This window comes from Centropristis striata, chromosome 9 (genome assembly GCF_030273125.1).
Source record: "Centropristis striata isolate RG_2023a ecotype Rhode Island chromosome 9, C.striata_1.0, whole genome shotgun sequence".
NCBI classification, from domain to species: domain Eukaryota; kingdom Metazoa; phylum Chordata; class Actinopteri; order Perciformes; family Serranidae; genus Centropristis; species Centropristis striata.
The window spans coordinates 40,290,856-40,312,667 of record NC_081525.1 but is presented as its reverse complement, the minus strand read 5'-3'; the positions used below and the strand labels follow the sequence as shown (position 1 = coordinate 40,312,667).

At 37.7% G+C, this 21,812-nt stretch overlaps 1 protein-coding gene across 1 annotated transcript in view; it reads right to left on the bottom strand.

Annotated features, from left to right (window-relative positions):
- kank3 (KN motif and ankyrin repeat domains 3) overlaps positions 1 to 21,376 on the bottom strand; it is a 46,455-nt gene extending 25,079 nt beyond the window's left edge. The window contains exon 1 of the mRNA XM_059341391.1: positions 21,284 to 21,376. The gene's annotated coding sequence lies outside the window, so the exon portion shown is untranslated. The remainder of the gene's footprint in view (positions 1 to 21,283) is intronic.
- Positions 21,377 to 21,812: the final 436 nt, after the last annotated feature.

Genomic DNA, 21,812 nt, shown 5'->3' with positions numbered 1-21,812 from the left:
CGCTATGAAATGTCAGCTAATGTTGCGACCACAATTTTGAGTTAGCATTGATACGCTAATGGCTACTCTTGTAGCTGTAACAAGCAGCGCCGCTAGCATCAGTTAGCCGCTAGCATCAGTTAGCCGCTAGCTTTCGCTAATGACCGTATTTCACCGCCGCTTTCCCGCATTTCCCAACAAAGAAATAAGAGTTATCAGAACTATTGTCCCTTGTTGTGAACCCCAACTTAAAGATATAAGTAACAACAACTCACCAACTTGTTTTTGAGCAGACAACTGGCTTCCTTTGTTGTGCTAACTTACATTATTGCCCTAAATGTCAATAATTTATATTTCCAAGTTTTACCAACTTAAATCACTGTTTTAGGCCAAAAAATACAAGTTGGCTTTTTTTGCAGTGGACAATGAGCGCACATGCCGGTAGCAAAAGGAACAGACCACCAATAAGAACATTGCCATCACAAATAAAACCTTTCACACTTTCACACGACCATTTTCTTTATTTTACAGTTGAAATAGACCTCTATTAGTACCTTTTCAGTTTTACCACCAACAGGACATGTTGAGAACAGATTACAACTCTTCCTGTGATTAAAGTTCTCTTCTGATTCGCTGTGATGCTAAACTGATGCATTTATACAGCTAATTAACCCGTTAAACAGACAAATTAACCACTCTGACCCTGAACAAACTAGTAGAAAATCATATTGGATGCAGATATTTCCATTCAGAGGAAATGAGTCTTAACTTCGTCTTAACATCTGGTCATCACCTTTTGGAGATTTACGACTAGAATGCACAATGCTTTGCAACACAATCTAAGAAACACCAAATTATATATTATATATTATATACGATATGTATAAAATTGTCAATTTGCCACCTTTGAGGACATAACATCTGGAGTTGTGCACTATATTTGGGGCCTCTCAATTACATCTTTTTTACTCAAAGGTTCAAAAAAAGGAAAAAACTTCATGCATTTATTTCATGGGCAGCTGTGTAAGAGATAAAAAATACAGAGAAGACTCTTGTTCACGGTCTAACTTAGATATATGAGACCTTCATCAGGCAAATGTTTTTTTGAACATGAGGAGACATCTTTACTAGGGAGTGGCTGTGAGCCGCAACCACCTACACGCCACAGAAGAGCAAACATTTAAATCATCAATTAGCATCAAATGACACTCAACAATTTCTTATAAAGCCTGACAGGAAAAACATGCGTATCAAAATCATAACACTCCCCAAAACCTTCATTTAATGGAATATTCAATGAAAAATACTGATTCATACCCCAAATACTGTAGATTAAAACTGAAGAAGCCATAAGGGACACATTAAAAAAGATTAAGTAGGATTCTATGAATAGGTAACATCACTATTAATAAACATACTTAGAAGCGTGAGAAATACGACATGCAATAAATATAAAGAGCCTAAATTCTTGCAGAAAGTATTCTTTTTTAATTTCAAAATTGGATGAACTGAATCATCTACAAAATCAAGAGAAGTGAAAGTTAGAGAAGTATGAAAGGCCGAAACAGCAGCAAACAATAAAATGTGACAAGGTGAGCGTCCACCTGCACCGCCAAAAACTTCACCAGCACAGGTGTGTTAGTTTATTAAGTTAAGTCCAGGTGTCGTTGTCCATGTGGACTATATAGTCTAGACGGAATTGTCCAAAAAGTGAAAGTGAGGAGCATTTATGTGTACAAGTCAGGAACCGGCCTACTTTACTTATTTCAAGGGTGCTGAATCCCAAAAAATAATGGTTCCCAAGCGAAATTTTGAGTTTTTGACCTTCTAATTTGTATATCAATATGGCGGCCAATTGCCCATCTTGCTCAGTCATTGGACCATTTCCCCTTAGTTTTTTGTAAGTAGGCAATCAAAGATGAGGAAATTAGGTTTCTGGATCTATAGTCTAGAGTCAGAGCAAGGATATAGTGGAGGCTCAGTGTCTTATATATATATATATATACATATATATATATATATATGCAAAATATCAACTTTTAAGGTGAAATTAAGCATTTTTTGTCATTTTTTAAGGCCGACATAAATATTCAATCTATCACTTTTAAATGTTCCAGTTGGTATTTTGCATATATATATATACATAAAAAAGACACTGAGCCTCCACTATATCCTTGCTCTGACTCTAGACTATAGATCCAGAAACTTAATTTCCTCATCTTTGATTGCCTACTTACAAAAAAAACTAAGGGGAAATGGTCCAATGACTGCAAGATGGGCAATTTGGTGGCCATTTGATATACAAATTAGAAGGTCAAAAACTCAAATGTTCGCTTGGGAACCATTTTTTTTGGACTCTGTAAGGTCGGTGGGTTCCTGACTTGTACCCATAAATGCTCCTCACTTCTTATAGGAGGCCTTTATTCTGAAATCCGTCTAGACTAATATACAGCCGCTGTGTTACAACTTTTAAAATGGAGGGAAAGATTCATGCAACACAAACAGAGTTACAAAAATGCACACTGATACAGTTACACTCTGACATGTGTAACGTAGTTAATCAGTTCATGAGAAATTTGATTCTACTTGCCATGTATAAAAACGCATCTCTCAGTAACCACGGTGATTGAACGCAGCACCCCTGTGGTTTGGGGTGGTGGACCCCGGGGGGCAGCTCCATGGTGGGTTCACGGGCTATGAGCTCCGTCTTTTTTTATATTAACTAATTTAATTTCACTGCAGATGGCTGGTTTAAGTTGTGTTTGTTTGTTATATAGCTCCCTTATGGTTGAGCCCTTCTTCTTTTTTCGTAGAAAGTTGACAGTGTTTTTCTTTTATTTTTATTTACAAGTTAGCTAACCTGCACTGTCTTTTAATTTTATACTTTTCAGATGTTATGTGTGTATGAGAGATGCAACTGATTTGACTGTTCCTGTACCAGAATAAATGTCTGGATGCTGATTGGGTCTCTTCGTCTCACTATAAATTACACAACGCAGGAGAGATAGAGAGAGCACAAAGCCGCTACACAGTCACAGAGTTACATACAGTAACACACCTCACATACATGAACTCATTCATTCTGTTTCAAACACACACTGATGTGGTTTCCAGCAGCCTCGGGCACATTCCTCACACGCTGTTGAAACACGCCGCTCGTCCTTCTAGCTGACTGACTACTGATAAAACACACACACACACACACACACACACACACACAGCAGCCAGTTTACTGTCAAAGTAAAGACCACAACACACAGAGGACTAATTAGCTCTCATGATATTATTATTATTAGGACTATGGTAGCCTGGGTATACCCAGACTGCCTTGCGCGCTCAAATTTAATTTCGAACCAGGGCGGTCTGGAAACCAGGGCCGTTTCTTAGCCCTGTTTTAGGATCCAATCACAGAGCGGGGAGGGACGGAGAGACGATGACGCGTACTACTCGGCAGACGGAAGCTTGTAGTTTTCTTACGGATCCAACATGGCTGCTGCAGACGCGAAACTCTCTTTAGCTGTAGATGGTGTTTTAAATAGTTTAGAGCGAAAGTTGAAAGGCGAAAGGTCTCTCAGCGGCTCCGCTGTCCCCCGGCTGGTAGCCAGATCACCGGTATCGCTACGAGACCCGCAGCAGCTTGTTTATTGCCCATAAAATCAGTGGATGTGTGTGGCTGAATGACATGAGGGGGAATAAAGCGTGAAAATAAATCCTCGTGATCGTAAACCACACCTCCTCTACGGAGAAATGAACGGCTGGTTCCCAGACTAGATCTCATTTGAGATTAGTCTGCTGTTAGCCAGGCTAGGACTATGGATGAATTAGAGTACAAAGTGAAAAGAAACAGATAATCTTCTCTAACTGATAATAATATGTTTATCAGCATATCAGGGTTTCTGTCAGTTTCAGCTCTCAGGTCTGTAAACATGACGCCGCAGTGTCTCAGCCAATCAGACACAAGTTATATATATATATATATATATATACAGCAAGGTTTTTAAGGATGTGACATCATGGCGTTTACTTTGGTCCGGCCCACAGCGAGGTGAGTTTACTGTTCTTTTGAGTTTGTTTAGGATCCAATACAACATATAAACAAGTCACATGACTCAAGGATGTGTTTGTTTATGGGGCCGTTCTAGCAGCGTGTAATCCGTCTGGTTGGAATTAGATGAGGTTGAAACAAATCTGGCTTCAGTTTATGCAACTTTAGCCGATTGCCGCTTTTATTCTTCACATGATCCGATGTGTTTAAGCATCATTTGCAATAAGTAGGTACTTATTACTTGTGTAAAAACTAAAGTTTGTGTGCAAGTACCTTTATTTCTTAGTAAAAGCTGGATGGTATCGTATTCTAGTGAACTTGTTCCAGTCGAGCTGTGATATGGTTTGTATCAATGTCAACAAAGTATGTGTTTTTAAAGATAAAACACATAGGTTTCTGGGGAAGTTTCGATGTGACATCATCATTATTGGCGCCACATTTTATACACAATAACAACTATGAGTGCATGCAGAAACGACGCCATTCAGTGTTTGATAGTGATACCAAATTTACATTTGTTTCTTTCATCTGCAACCAAACTGAGGAAAGTCTGCACTTTATCAATTGTAAGCTGTAGTTTCGCCATTTTCTGAGTCGAGGGAAGAGAAAAGTTCAGCTTGGCTGTTTAAAAATCACAAGTTTGTGCAGGATGACCTGCATCACACCAGTGAAGATTCTCTGCTTTGTTTTAGCAAACTTTAACTTTCTCCAACTTTAACTGTCAGCTCAGCCAACAAACAGAGGTGGAACCAAAAAATATCAACTTCTGCTAATGGAAAAGCAAGAACAGTACCTACTAACCCAACAAACATACAAGTATCTACTTTCAAGGAGGAATCAAAGACACAATAATGCATTTTAAATAAGTCCGCCACAACAGCAAAGAAAAATCATGACGAGCAACAACAAAGATGGCCGCTGAACAGGCAGAGAAGCATTCTTCTGTTTTTTTGTGATTAGATAGAAAATTAAATCTCTCCTCCGCCTCATTTCTACCCTTTTATACATGACCCACCTCCACTCTTCATCTTTAACCTCCTCACATGACTCACACACACACACACACACACACACAGCTCTCAAGTGTTGCTGTTTTTCTCTCTGATTTGATGACAGGCAGCAAATTACAGACTTCAGGGAGAAGCTGCATTCCTTCTTTCTACAACAGAAAGAACAGCTGAGAGCCACGCTGTCAACTAACTCTCTAGAGAGAGAGAGAGAGAGAGAGAGAGAGAGAGAGAGAGAGAGAGAGAGAGATGCCAATGCTCATAATGACATTTGCACAAGCCAGAAACAAAATACCAAAAATGCCCATAAATGCTATACATGTGTGCGCTAACAGAAACACGCAAACGTCTGCAGATTCACACAAACACACACACACACACACACACACACACACACACACACACACACACACACACAATCACATGATCCTGCAGTCACACAAAGAAGACGTTCACAGCTACAAAACTCAGCGAACACATTGTGGGCATACCACCTTAATTCAGTAAACGCCAAACTGTATTTTTATTGCCAACAGATAAACTTAATTGTTCTTCAGACTCACTAAACTGTGAGTCCATGGCTGCAAATTACACGGCTTTCTTCAGTTTTAATGCAGCAGTGCAATCAACTTTAAACTGCAGCAGCTCACAGTCACATTTCTTCACATGGCAGCTGCACCAGGCTCTGTGAAATGAGTCAAATCTAGTAAATGGGAACCCCAAAAGGTCATAAAATGAACTTAGAGGAATCATCTTTTGTGATGAGCTGATCAGACATCAAACCATCGGGGTAGTTGAGATACAGCAGGCAGATTTAGGAGCAACACACACATTTATTTCTATAAAAATAACCCAAAATTATTCCAGAACAGCTTGTTATTGATGCAGTTGTTTCCAGGAACATGTGACATGGAGTGTTTGAGTTGTCCTGTGTTCAGTGGAAGAGGAAATGTTGTTCTGGTTTGTTGAAGCAGTGACCTCATCCTCAGAATCTGACAGACAGGGAGGGAGTGAAAGCCGACATCCTCTCTCACTCACAGAAACTTTTACTATCCAACTGCTTTACATGAGAAAAAACCCATTCACAAATCTGCCCACACACACACCCACACACTAGCACCAGACTAATCACAAATGAGATTAGTCTGGAAACCAGCCGTTCATTTCTCTGTAGAAGAGGCGTGGTTTACGATCCTCCGGAGCCGTTTATTGGGCGCTTAAGCCTGATTTCCACCGGGCGCGTTACAGTCGTTGCAAATAGCCGCCACTCTAATCAATGAGAGCGTTTCCACCGGGCACGTAGCGTAACATTACAGCAGCGTCTCAGCAGCGTCTCTACGTGAGCATTAGCTAGGACTTCTATTTCTCCGCGAGACGCTGCTAAACCGCGTAAATCTCAACAGAGCAGATCACCAGACAGGAAGTCCGACTCAGAATCAACGTAAAACACTTCCGCCCCCTTTTAAAATAAAACAGTTCTGCAGTTCATGCAGCCTAAAACTACTTCACATCAATGACTGGGGCACCAGATCAGCAATCAATCAATCAATCAATCAATCAATCAATCAATCAATCAAAGGGTCTCAGAGGATCGGCGACACGGACGACAAGAGACTGATTGTTGAAGTGGAACATCATACAATCATTTATGACATAACATATTGTTTTTATAAGGATAGATGGTCAGATCAACAGATCTTTCATGTCAGAGAAGAAAAGTAAGCTGTTTGTTGTTGTTGTTGTTTACTTTATACACACAGTTCATTCACAGTTTATCCATAGACTGTATAAATAGAGTTTAGAGTTTATCACGGGATCTCGCGGTCTCCCGTATGGTCAGGATTATCGCGTGTTCTCGCGTGTATACGACCGGCTCGCTATGCTGCCGTGACGCTGCTGTAACGCGCCCGGTGTGAATCCCCAGTTAGAATGTCTATCAAAGCGTCTGTAGGTAGCTCTTAGCCAATCAGATCAGTTATACCAGATGACGTAGTAGAGCAACAGAAATGGATGTTTACATAGCCAGACTAGCCCTCTAGCATCTCTACTTTGAGACTAAAATGCTCAGTTGTGCTTCTGCAATGTTTTTCTGCAGCATGTTCTGGTTATGGCTGCTCACAGTCTAACACCTGAAGTGACTCCGGTCAAGTTTAAGGGTTTTGCCCAGTTGCAAACTGTTCTTTGGTTCTCCGACGCCAAAGAACCGGCTCCCGGCCGGGGGAACTGGTTCCACAGTGGCACCAACTCTATGCTGGTCTTGAACCGCTAACTCTACCTCAGGGACTGGGGGGCGGGGCTCTCTGACCAACAGGAACAACTCGATGCCGTTGAAAGAGAACAACTAAAACGTGCATCATTCATTTACTGGATTTGTTTAACTACAATGTGATTGATACGGACTAGCGGGCTAATGCTAGCGGGCTAATGCTAGCGGGCCAGCGCTTACAACCAAGTCCAACATTAACATCTTACGTTCAGTGTTAATCAGAATGTATTCAGCGTCCATAGTGATCAAGATGAGCAGCAGATGTTGGGAACTAGTTCACTAGTTGAACTAACTGGGAACCACACGAGCTCCGGCTCCGAACGGCCTCCAGAAGAGCTGCTAAACTGACCTAGACGTTGGATATTTTTGTAGTTTCTACAGTCAAGAATGAACTTTCAACCTCGACTCATTTGTTGCTTTACGAAACAGGAAAGAGCATCTGGCCACAAATGTCCATTTTAACAAACTCTTCAACTCCCATCCTGGTTCATCTTGACCCTAAAACCAACTGCCAATCTTGAACTTAATCTCTTGGAGAGGAGAGGAGGAGATTTATTTAATGTCTTTATCCTTGTGAGGACATTTAGGACTAATAGACACTGATACAAACACACACACACCAACACACACCAGAGGGCCTCTCTGCTGCGGGGATAAATCTGCAGTTTCCTGAAGGGAAGCCCACTACTCCCCCAATAAATCCCCCTCATCACCACACACACACACACACACATAACCCCTCCATGCCCCTGTGGGAGACCTCCCATTGTCTCCCAGTAGGAACTGGTTAGGGGGGGGGGGGGGGGGGTCCTGTCAGGAAACCCATCAGGCCGTCCTGAAAGCTGCTTCCTGAAGGCAGCAGGAAAACACCGGCGAGAAGACAAGCAAAACCTGAGAGCTGAACAAATACAGACACACACACACACACACACACACACACACACACACACACACACACACACACTGCAGCATCCTGAGGCCAACAACAGCAGCGAGGCCGACATCACATGATGCATCACACGGAGGTTAGATAACATGTTATCACTTTTGGCCGAGTGTTCGAGTGTTTGAGTGTCGCAGCAACACTCGGCCGCCTCGCTCCTCATAGACTCATACGGGGTTCGGAAACTTCCCCTCTCTCGACATAAATCACACGCTGACGTCACATCTCTGACATCTCAAGTGTCCTGCAGTAACCAGATAAAGAGAAATATCAACTGAAAGAAATCACAATCAGGTTGACTTCAAACATCACATGCTGCCCCCCCCCCCCCGCCCCGCCCCGCTTCCTTCCAGATTCTGCTGCAAACACAATCAGCCACATTCAGCGTCCACAATGAGGCTTTATGCCAGTCTGCTGGCGACTCTGTTTCTGGGAGGTTTTTGTGAGGCCTCGTTGTTTCCCGACAGTGTCCAGGTTCAAAATGTCACAAAGCGAATTCAATAAAGTCGCAGGGGAAGTCCGGCACTTCATTTTTAAAATGAAGACGACATTAAACCTCCACAGCGGATCTGAGGACGCTGAGAAGATCCTGGTTCAAAGACAAGCACGATTTTGTTGGAAAAGGGGGAATGATATACCTCCAGCTCCACATCTGCTTAGGAAGCTACCTGCACGTTCATTCGAGGGGGAGGGCTTCATTTTCATTTGGGTTAAAGGCCTTTTCCAACCTTTTGTACACAGATATGGTAATAATAATAATGGTCCTTAGTTCGAGGATCCCTTAATACCCCGCCAAATAGTCTTCCACAAACCCAGAGAACACTAAACTTCCTCTTTTCATCTGCTGGTAGAATGTTTTTAATGGTTTTTAATCCAGTAAAGATTGATGGAGATCCACAGAACCAAAAGACCTGACTGGACAAGAACTCCTTCTTGGAATAACAACAAGGGATGAACGATTTGGGAAAATATATAATTGTGATTACAGTACAGGCCAAAAGTTTGGACACACCTTCTCATTCAATGTGTTTCCTTTATTTTCATGACTATTTACATTGTAAATTCATCAAAACTATGAATGAACACATATGGAATTATGTACTTAACAAAAAAGTGTGAAATAACTGAAAACATGTCTTATATTCTAGTAAGCAAAGGGTGGTTACTTTGAGGAATCTAAAATACAAGACATGTTTTCAGTTATTTCACACTTTTTTGTTAAGTACATAATTCCACATGTGTTCATTCATAGTTTTGATGCCTTCAGTGAGAATCTACAATGTAAATAGTCATGAAAATAAAGAAAACGCATTGAATGAGAAGGTGTGTCCAAACTTTTGGCCTGTACTGTATATTTGTTATTTTCAGATTATAATAACTAATTTTGCACCTCCTGCATTTGGATATATTGCACTCGTCCATACTGACATTTGGCTAAAATGTAAATCAGTTGTTCAACTATATAAATAATAATGTTGCATGAGTCTGCAGACAGTTTGTATCCCAGTAGGAGCGTCCATCAGCTGACTGAGGCCGCCCCTCCCTTCCTGAAACAAGGCAGCGCTCACAAATCGACTTTTCCCCAATTATCCAGTTTCCAGCTCTGATGTCACGTTGCATTTTGGACTAAAACACCTTGTTTTCCCTCTGTGGTGAGACACAAACTCTCCATAACTGAACCTTTTATAGAAGCTGCTTTTTGGAAAACCTAACAAAAGCCTCTTTCTCTCAGCTGAATGTGTCTCTTTCCTCACATTTCCTTTTTCTATAATCACTTCAGCTCTTTGTGTTTTCTAGCCAAGCATAAAAAACTAAAATAAACCAGCTTTAAGCGTCTCTAAAAGGCTCTCTGAGTTGACCTAGATATCAGGTCCCCAGATTTGCGTTTTAAGACTGTGACCCATTTGTCTGTTTCACAACAGTAGCAACTGGAGTCTCCAGATGTTTGATTCTCATAACTACAGAACAGGACCAGATGTCAGCCCGTTTCTGCCCAGAAACAACAGAAATATGTGTCTATTATGAGGCTATTTCCTCCACTGGTGGAAATTATACCAGTTCAGCATGTGTTTGATGCAGAGTGTCAGTAATGACAAGGCAGCGGGTGTTGCTTCGTCTTTGAAATGTCTCAAAGCTCCTGAAACACACCTTCATCAGCACACGGCTGCTCTGCTGGAAAATACACGTTTGTGGGCTCTAATTCAGTTTTCCATCAGGCACTGATGCAGTTAGCGTCTCAGATTGGGCCTCTCGTTGCTCCTGAGGGGCAATCTGATGTCTGGCAGACATTAAGGGGCTTAATTGGACGTATCGATGCCTCGACAATCTGCAGAGGGATCTGACCCAAACTGTAGAGGAGCCTCGTTTCATGTAATCTGGCTTCTACATGTCCTTCTGTCTAACCTTCACCTGGTCTGTTACACCAGTAGTTCTCAACCTTTTTGAGACACGACCCCCAATTTAACATGCATGTTGTTAAAAAACGACAAAAAATGACCAAAAAAAGACACAAAATGACCAAAAAAACACAAAATGACAAAAAAAGAAAATAAATTAAATGACCAAAAAGACTAAAACACATTAACCCATGAACACTTTAACACAGTGGAGACAGAGCTGACTTCCAAAATGATTTGGCGACCCCCAGAAATCATCTCGCGACCCCAATTGGGGTCCCGACCCAAAGGTTGAGAATAGCTGTGTTACACTACCTACTCCATTTATTACACTACTCATTTACCTTCATGTTTTTGCTGCTTTATTGATCTGTTTTTCTGTATTATGGTTCCACTTTCTAATAAGAAATGGTTTAAAGGGGTGAATGAATCATTTAGAAGTGATTTACAGATGCTTTAAGAGATTAATTAGTCTTGAAGCATATTTTTTATTCCCAGGGAGCAGCAGGGTTCAGCATGAGGAGAGAGTCTGCTCTGATTGGTTAAAGTTAACTAATGAAGCAATGAAACCAATCCAACCAATCAGAGCAGTGAAGAGAGAAATGTCTTGCTGAGTGACATGCAGCTTGGACTGTTTTCAAGCAGGAAAAACTCTCAGCCGGGTCTAAAACTGTCACCTAAACAGTCACTAAAATGTCTTACTGGAAACATTCAAGGCAAGAAATTGGCAACAAAGTAGAAGTTTCCTCAGTCATCTAGTCAAACCGTCCTGTCAAACCCCATATGACATAAACCAGAGCAAATAAAACATGAGCTTGGCAGATTTGACTGATTTCAAGGCCATCAGATATGATTTCTGAGCAAAAACAACAAACTCTTTGGTTGTCAAACTACCCCTGGCTCCATCAGGACCCACAATGTCTTTTTTAGCATTTTAGTTTTCAGAACTACAGACTTTAAGACTTTAAGTAAACTCTGGAATAGATAAATACTGCAGAGCATCCGGACCAGAACCACTCACATCCCCGTTCCAATGAAGTTAAGACGCCGTGTTAAACGTCATTAAATCATTCTACAATACAGAAATAATCTGTCTGAAGATACAAGATATTGTCCGTCTGTAAAGTTTTCAGTTGAATATGTTATGAAGTTTTATTTAAGTTTCAGACAACGTCCTGCCTTTTTGGGGAATCTGTGTCGTAACCTGTGAATCTTTATTAATAATTTGTGAAAAAATGAAAGCTGCAAACTTGTGGGTGGTGAAAATGTTCAAACTTATATTAGATTAAATGTTTATCTACAATTTATAATATTTAAAACTTCACTTTAATGAATTTTCACAGCATGTGACTCTTATTAATGGCACATAACTCACCTATAAGGCAGGAGTTCATTATTTAATTACAATTAATAAAAGAAAAAGAGGAAGTTATAACTTTAATGTTATTAATTTAATTTTATAATGTAATTTATTTCAATGTATTTAGCATTCTATTAGAAAATTGAACCAGTATTTTTTATGATATTTTTCAAAGAGTTTTAGTAAAAACAAATTTTAAAAAAAGCTTTTTATAGAATGCTGATATTCATAAAAAACAGTAGAAAAGAACACAAAAGAAAAGATAAAGCATTTTGTTGGAACGACATGTTTTTGTGCACATTTTCTTTTTACGTTAATGATTAAGTGGTGGCTGGCTGTCTGGTGCTTCTGTTTTGTTTTATCTGTTTGTTTACTTTACTTTTATTTATTTTTTTCTATGTTTCTTGTACTGTATGTGTCTGTATATATATATATATGTGCCAAAACTTTGCATAAATAAAATTTACAAAAAAAAAAGAAAAGAAAAGATAAAAATTAAACAGAAAAATGAGATTGGTGGGAATATAGAAAAAGAATGAAATGAAGATATGAGAGATTGTTTTCCTCTTGCAGTGAAACTGAACATGACTTCATGGAGTTAAACTGAACATTTCTCCCGTTGGGAGCCAGAGACAGAAACATCTCTGTCTGAGCTGGAGGTCGAGGCCTCGCTCTCTCTTTGCCCTCAGAGACGTTTTCTCAGGCATCTGATTCAGAATCTCGAGAAAAGTACAACCGCAAACTAAACTTCAACAAAACTCTGATTGTTTGATCCAAAAATGAAAACTGGATTCAGAAAGATTTTTAAACGTGGCAGCATGGCAGTGACACGTTTCCAAAAGCAGCGGTGGTTTGGTTTCTCCTCAGAGAGAACGGGTCAGTGAGTCTGACCTGACGCTCTAACCAGAACGCCACTTTCACCATTTCACCCGCCAAAAAGCCTTTCAGGGTCAAATATCCTGACCTGTCAATCATCACCAGAGTCTGGTGGAGCCTGAAACTCACCAGATGAACCAGAACCAGAACTGTTCCCACCCTGATGTTTGATTAGTGTCTCTCTCCCAAGCACTTCACTTAACGTGGGTATTTTTAGCCCTTGGTTTTGCATTCACAGGCCGAGGAGATGACAGAGGGACTAGCGTCTGATTAGAGCACATAGACGCTCGCTAACATTCTATAAATTCTGATTATTTATAGGAACATACACTACGGGTCAAAAGTTTTAGAACAGCCCAATTTTTCCAGTTTTTTATTGAAATTCAAGCAGTTCAAGTCAAATGAACAGCTTGAAAGGGTCCAAAAGTAAGTGGTGAACTGCCAGAGGTAAATAAAAAAAGGTAAGCTTAACCAAAACTGAAAAATAATGTACATTTCAGAATTATACAAGTAGGCCTTTTTCAGGGAACAAGAAATGGGTTAACAACTTAACTCTATGGAGTCTTGGGCTATTTTGTCCATTTTTGAATTATTTGCATGTCTTTGAAAGTCATTTTGTGTCTTTTTTTCATTTTGTGTCTTTTTTTTAGTCATTCTGTGTCTTTTGGTGTCTTTTTTGTCATTTTGTGTCATTTTTTGGTCATTTTGTGTCTTTTTTTAGTCATTCTGTGTCTTTTGGTGTCTTTTTTGTCATTTTGTGTCATTTTTTGGTCATTTTGTGTCTTTTTTTAGTCATTCTGTGTCTTTAGGTGTCTTTTTTGTCATTTTGTGTCTTTTTTTAGTCATTCTGTGTCTTTTGGTGTCTTTTTTGTCATTTTGTCTCTTTTTTTGGTCATTTTGTCTCTTTTTTTAGTCCTTTAGTCCAACATAAAATGTGATTTTGAATCTTTTTTTACTTTCAAAACACTATCATGCTCAATAAAGAATTTTAAATGTTGCAAATGTGTTCTAAAACTTTTGACCAGTAGTGTATGTATCTTTAATCCTTTACTCGGCTATTTATCAGAGCTAGAGATCCAGAGCTCCAGGCGACGGCTGACTGTAGATCTTATTCAAAGAGACGACCTTTCACTAACTTTCAATCAGAAAATTAAAGGTCATGTGTTATCTTCAGATGACTGTTCACTTATATGGACATCTACGACTGTTTTCATAATGATAAAGTGTGAGTCTTCTATTCATTTTCTCCAACGCTTCCATCAACAAGTTTTTCTCAGGATCACAACTGAGAAATGTCTTTGTTTTTCAGAGATAATTGTCTCTCAGTGTCCCCGCTGGACAGAATTAACATCAAAAGGACAAATCACAGCTGATTTTATTTATTCAGCACGCAAAGAGGAGGGAGTTCATGAAAGAAATTACATTAATTCATCATTATTTAACGAAGTTAAAAGCCCATAAATCTGTCATCTTGATTTAAAATAATTAAATAAAATTCAAACTCAATTTGCAAGAATCTTTTCACAGAAGCAGATTGTTATTGACCTCGAGACTAACCGAGGTAAATATAATCATGAGAAATGGATTCCTGTTAATATCAAAGCGTCTGCTAACTTCAAACTGTCCAAGAAGATAAAACAAAAGAGCGTTTGTTTCAATATTAAATATCTGTTTATTACATTCTGCTGTTTACAGCTTGTAACTGCTCTCTACTTCCTGTCCAGCTCTGGAGACATTTCTAAAACTTGTGCATCTCTTCTACAAAAATCAAACGACAGACAAGATGGGTTTTTTTACCTTGTTACCATAAAAACTAAAACTACACTACTGGTCAAAAGTTTTAGAACACACCAACTTTTCCAGAATTTAATTGATAAATTATGCAGTTTAATGTCTCAGTGTACTCTGAAATTAATGCACATTTGCAACATTTAAAATTCTTGATTGAGCATGATAGTGTTTTGAAAGTTAAAAAAAGATTCAAAATCACATGTTATGTTGGACTAAAGGACTAAAAAAAGACACAAAATGACCAAAAAAGACACAAAATGACTAAAAAAAGACACAAAATGACCAAAAAAAGACACAAAATGACTTACAAAGACATGAAAAGAATTCAAAAATGGACAAAATAGCCCAAGACTCCATAGAGTTAAGTTGTTAACCCATTTCTTGTTCCCTGAAAAAGGCCTACTTGTATAATTCTGAAATGTACATTATTTTCCAGTTTTGGTTAAGCTTACCTTTTTTTATTTACCTCTGGCAGTTCACCACTTACCTTTGGACCCTTTCAAGCTGTTCATTTGACTTGAACTGCTTGAATTTCAATAAAAAACTGGAAAAATTGGGGTGTTCTAAAGCTTTTGACCGGTAGTGCATATGTAGAAAAGGTTCAGCTGCTTCTCTCAAACACTGTGAACTTCTGCAGAGCTTCTCCTCCTTCAGGGAGAATCTGAGGATCTGGCATAAAGCTGAAAGTGGTAATTTCCTATTTCCAAAGCCTGGACGGCTGCTAATTATGATGAAAAGCTGCTGCTATCAGGTTCCATGCAGCTCGACACTTAAAACTAACTGTTGCTGTAGAAGAAGATCTTTAAAAAAGATAAACAAACCACAGACTTTCATGGAACAATTAATATGTTTAAAGTCTGGAATTATTGTTGTGATTCTAATCAGATGGTTTAATAACAAATAAACAACAGTACAGGATCAAACTAATCAACAAATGGCTCCACCTTTGACAGGAAGTGACTTTCACTATGCATGAAAAAACAACCAAAAAAACTCACTGCTGCCATTCACTTCAATGGGGCCAGTCATTCAGAGCTGTCATGGAAAAATACTCCAGAAAAATACTCCAAAATACGTTCCAGTAAAGTTCCTGCATTCAAAAAATCAGCTGTATGTACTTTAAAATGTTAAAAGTAAAGGAAATAATAATGCAAAAATATTGACCCTGTGAATGCTAATATGCAATATATTACTGGATTAATAAAACAGATGCATTCATGTATAAGAAGAATTTTACTGTTTTTAAAAAAAACTTGTTTCTATACAACTACTTTATAAACTGATCTTATCTTTTAATAAACAACTACAGTAACTTATAGTATAGTATAGTTATTATAGTAATATATTATATACTAGTAATTAAAGGTTTTAAATAAATGCAGTGGATTAAAAAAAAGAATATTATTCTAAATCAATCAAAATGAGCTTTCAATGACATTTATCAAAATCAAAACAAAGATTTTGAAAAGCAAAAGCCTAATAAAGTGGTTCTCATGTGTCTGATGATCCTTTAAACACACTCTTCTGTTACTTTATGTTGTTTTTTGTCTAACAAACATCTGATTGTCCACTTGATGCTGCACTCAGAAATAATAAAGAACCTGCTGGAAAACTTAAATATTATAATAACTTCAATAATTCAACGTTCAATACAAAGAGAATGCTGTGAGGTTTAGTCAGCTGATTCTTGTTTAACAGGCTGGTTTCTCTTCACAAACTGGTAATAACTGATTAGGCAACTAACTGATGAATCAATGGACAAAAGAAAAAAGGCCCACTATTCTGATAATCATGATTCACGTCATTTTTAATGCAAAAATGGCAAAATGGAAAAGATTTCCTGCTTTTCCCTGTCTTGTATCTTGGACTCACAAAACTTTAGATTTAAAGACATTACTTTGGACATTTTATAGACCATTATAACAGTAAATCAAGAAAATAATTTGCAGATAAATCAAAAATAATAATCATTGGTTGCAGCTCTTGTAAGCACAAGAGTCATTTAAAAAAAATAATCTAATTTTACGGATTCTCAAAAGAGACAAAATGTTCTTCCAGTTCCAGTTCAAGGTTACACGGGTGATTAACTGATATAAAAAGGGATTTTAAGGGTGAAGTATCCCTTTAACCCATTGAGGCCTGAAAAACCGCTGGGCGATTTTAAAATAAGCCTCTAATTTTCTGGAAATTCTGGAAAAATTCTGGGGAAAAAAGTGTCAACTCTTCTACTAAATAATAGATTTTTCAGCCTCTGTAGCAGATAGAAATGAAATTCAAAAAGTATTTAAGAGCTTATACAAATACTACAAAAACGACGTAAACGCTTTCCAGGCTTCAATGGGTTAAACCTGGTGAACAGCGTTCTCTTCTCTGGTCGTGTGACTGCAGAGCGACTCGAGGTGCTAAAATTGAAACCAGTCGTAATGGAGCTAAAAATATGACAGCATGCATCTTATCAGGCTCGTGAGTCTGAGCACACACAAAGTTAATTCAGTTTTGTTTCAATAAACCGTCCTGTTGTTCTTCAGTGTGCACAAAGCGAGAACACATGCAATCAGAGAAAAGTTTAAAAGGAAAAGATAAGAGGAGGAAGAGAGGAAATATCAGCCTGACCTCCTGACACCAACTAAACTTACAGTCAGTCTATTTTAGAGGACAGCAGTAAGTCAAAGCCAGAAAGAGTCCTGTTGCAGAAAGACACTTTCCCCTGAGGACTGACACAAAGATTAACACCAATAAACAAGACAAGCTCTGTTCTCTCAGGTTGTCTTCTGCTTTACATCCTCATCAAGAAACAACCTCCGTCTGAAAAGTGACAGAGTTGACAGCAGCTTTTTCAAGCTGCACTCAAGCAGCTTTAATTTTTCATTTTCCCAGATGAAGTAGAACAGAAAGGCGGCAGCATCCTGACATTCCTCACTAAAGTAAATAAACAGTCATTGTTTCTCTTCAGCCTCAGTTTATTCCACATTCTTAACATGATTATTCCCAAACAGGACTAAAGATTCTCATGTTTTCTGTGGTTTCTATCAAATCCTCACTCAGAAACCAGAAACATAAACTTTGCTTCACCAGTGGACGCCGTCTCAAACCTGTAGACGGTCCGATGGATTTTCATGGAACAAATTTAAAAACCTTTAAATGACTTTCAAGCCCCAAATTAAAACTTCTATCACCGAATGGACATAATGTAGTGAAACAATGGCATATATAGGCTTATTAACATTCATTTAAAGCATCAGATAGAAGAAACAAAACATAAATAAAATAGAAGTGATAAAAACTTCAGATAACACTGCTGGCTGTTTCCTGTTATCATAGCACTGAGATTAGAAAGCGATCTGATTGTCTTTTTTCACAGCGACGGCAACAATAATGACATTAAAAGTTGTCTATTTCCACACTAACTTCAAATCTTTGTTGCTGAGTTTACCCGAAGAAGTCAAATATTTAGACTTTTAGCTCCATTTTTGGTCTCCACCAACTCCTGAAGGGAATATCTGTCTTTACCTGCTAAATGTTCTATTTTACTATTTTATATATAAACTATAACATCATTCAGCAGCCCAGCCCTGCTATGTAGTTTTTCCTTTTGATGAGTCATTATATCTTTTTACCTATTCGGACCCCATTAAATTCTCTCAAATCAAATCTGCTAAAAACCCGTTACGAAAAGGTTTTTTCATCAAGCAAACAACCAGCTGCTGCAGCCAAATAACTAGAAACAACGAGACTGATGGAGACTGAAGCAGTGGGCCAACCAACCAACCAACCAACCAACCAACCAACCAACCAAACAACCAACCAAACAACCAACCAACCAACCAACCAACCAACCAACCAACCAACCAACGGGCACCTGGTTCTTCTGCTTGGCGGAGCTGGATGGCAGTTGGTTCAACTCTCGAACCTTCTCAGAAAGAAACCTGAGAAACGACATGAACAACACGATGCTGCAGCTCGTCTTGAACGCTATGGAAGCCGTTACGTTTAGAGATAAGATAAGATTTTCCCATTATTAGAACCACAACGGAGACATTTCCAGTATTACAGCAGCAAAGTGGAAAGCAAGATAGAGAAGAATAAAAAATAATAAATAAAAATAACAATAAATAGTAAACAAGCAGTATAATCTAGAAATCTAAAAAATGTACTAGCAATGGGGAATAAGTGCCTACAACATATAAAGGGAGGACGACTTGTGTTTATGTGTGTGTGTGTATGTATATATGCGTGTATATATGTTATTATCATATACTAACTTTGCAAACACAGTGTTTAGTGTTGGGAAATGTGCTGCTGCGCTGTTTATGGGCAGGGATTTGGGTATGTATGTGTATTTGCATGTTTATGCATTTTCTGTTTTTATTTGATGTATTTTTGTTTAATATGGTCGATTTGTTTGTGTGAAAGTTTGATCTCTTTTGAATGATGTTTGACCTATAAGAAATTGAATAAAAACTTAAATAACAAAAAAAATGGACTAGCAATTAAACAAGTAAAAAAGTATTATTATTATTATTATCATTATTATTATTATTATTATTATTATTAACACTGAATGTAAGGTGTTAATGTTAGCTTTTGCTGTAAGATAACTCCATAATCCCGTATCAATCACAGTGCAGTTAAACAAATCAAATCAAATGAAAGATAAATGTTTTTGTCGGTCTTGTTGGTGACGATATCAATCAATCAATCAAACTTTATTTATATAGCGCTTTTCATACATATAAATGCAACACAAAGTGCTTTACAATCCCGCCCCCAGCCAGCGATCGGCCCTAGAACTGATAAATAAAGCTCCATCAAACCAAGCGGAGCTGCAGATTCAGGTGGTAATTTCACGTTGTTATCATAAGAATACAGATGACAGCCACTTTAAGGTTAGGCAGCTAAACACTTGGTTAAGTTTAAGAAACAGAGTGTAAACAACCAACTGGCCTACTGTTAAATGTTTCCCTCAGGAAGAGGAGGAGCGTCCATGTTTAACTAGATCTCTCTCCTCTATTATTGACTCTGATACTTCGAGGCTGTTTAATGTTTTGTTTCCTCACAAACATCTGAAGCTTCAACAGTTTAAAAACTGGAAAATGATGCAGTGGGTAATAACAGAGAGGAGAGCAGCCCGGGGGGAGGAGACAGTAACGGAGGAGGAGAGGGGGGATTTCCATCCATGGAACAGCCCACAACACAACCAGAGAGATTTCTCATAGATCTCTACTCCTACCAGCAAGCTAACCAGCTCTATGATTTATGCAGTACTTTTCAAAACAGACGTGATTTACAGGAGGAAGAGAAGGAAAGAGAGGGAGAGGAGAGATAAAGAACCAGCTGAATGAAGGACAAGCCACAAAATAAAAGGCTATAAAACAAGAGAAGGCCTGAGGAGAGAAAAGATGCTTTTAGTTCTCTGATTAGTAGAACAACAGCAAAACAATGAACGCTGAAGAACAATACTGTGTCTGAATCTGCTTTAAGGAGACAATAATTAAAGAGCAATAAAAGCACATTACTGTCTAAATATGCTGAGAATACCAAAATATGACACACACACACAAAAACATATTTTAGACAGTGAAAATACATTTTAAGTATAGAAGTGGACGCTTGGTTGGGCAGTCTTAAAAAAAAACAACAACAAAAAAAAAAAAAAAAAAAAAAAAATTAAAAATATAAAAATGTTTCCGAGACTTAAAGTGTCAAAAATAAACACTCAATATTAAATAAGCTGTTTAGAAAATGCTTTAAAAAATAGCAACAAAAAAAAAAGAACCCCTATTAATAATAATAGTGACAAAGTTAGAAGCGCTTTTAGGGCGAAAAAAGCTTTATTAGACAGTCTTAAAAATAAACAAAAAATAAATAAATAAAAAATAAAATAAAAAATATAAAAATGTTTCCGAGACTTAAAGTGTCAAAAATAATAAATAAATAACAAATAATAAATAAGCTGTTTAGAAAATGCTTTAAAAAATAGCAAAAAAATAAAATAAAAAAGAACCCCTATTAATAATAATAGTGTCAAAGTTAGAAGCGCTTTTAGGGCGAAAAAAGCCTTATTAGACAGTCTTAAAAATAAACAATAAATAAATAAATATAAAACAAAATAAAAAATATAAAAATGTTTCTGAGACTTAAAGTGTCAAAAATAAACAAATAATAAATAAATAATAAATAAGCTGTTTAGAAAATGCTTTAAAAAAATTGCAAAAAAAAAGAAAAAAAAAGAAGCCCTATTAACAATAATAGTGACAAAGTTAGAAGCGAAAAAAAAGCCTTATTAGTCATATGACTAAAAAGATAGAAACTAAAGGTCTCTATTGAGATGTCAAAGGATTTAAAGTTTATAAACAATATGAAGAACTGTAGAGTTATAAACAAACAAATAAAAGTTATGTAAACATTGCAGGAATAACTGCAGCAGCAATGATTTAATAACGAGACAATAACTTCAGTTTGTTATCAATAATTCACCGTTAACAGCTAATTAGTTAAAACACGCAGCGTTAATCGTTTTGTCGTTAACGGAGTCAGTCAGTCAGTGAGTCAGTCGATAATGAGCTAATCAATAAGTATCAGTATCATGTGATGGATCGATCCCTCGGGCTGTTTCTTACCTCCTCGCGTCTCTCCGCTCAGTCTCTCTGAGACTTGTCATGACTTTCAGGAGAAGGTAAGAAAAGTTTGGGAGGAGAAGATTGGAAAAAAAAAAAAAAAAAAAAAAAACCTTCCTCTCTGACTGGTGTCAAGATAGGTAACATGTAAATGTATTTCCGGTTTGGGATTTCAAAATAAAACACTAACGTTGAAGTGGTTTGATTGTTTACCTTCATAAAAAGTAGCAATATCACTGTGTGGAAGAGCAACAATAATATATTCAAAATTTTACTACAGTAAAAGTACAACAATAAAAACATCAAAATGTAGGCGTACTTAATTTGTCTTAACCCTTAATAGGACACTCATTGAAATACTTGCAAATTCAAAATTTCAACCCTAGAGAATATTGGAAGATATTACATACTGCCAGAATGTGTAAAAAAAAAACATACGAAAATAATATACTGAGAAAAAAAGTTTACGAGATTAAAGTGGCAAATCTACGAGAAAAAAAAATGCATAGATTTATGAGATTTAAAGTTGTGA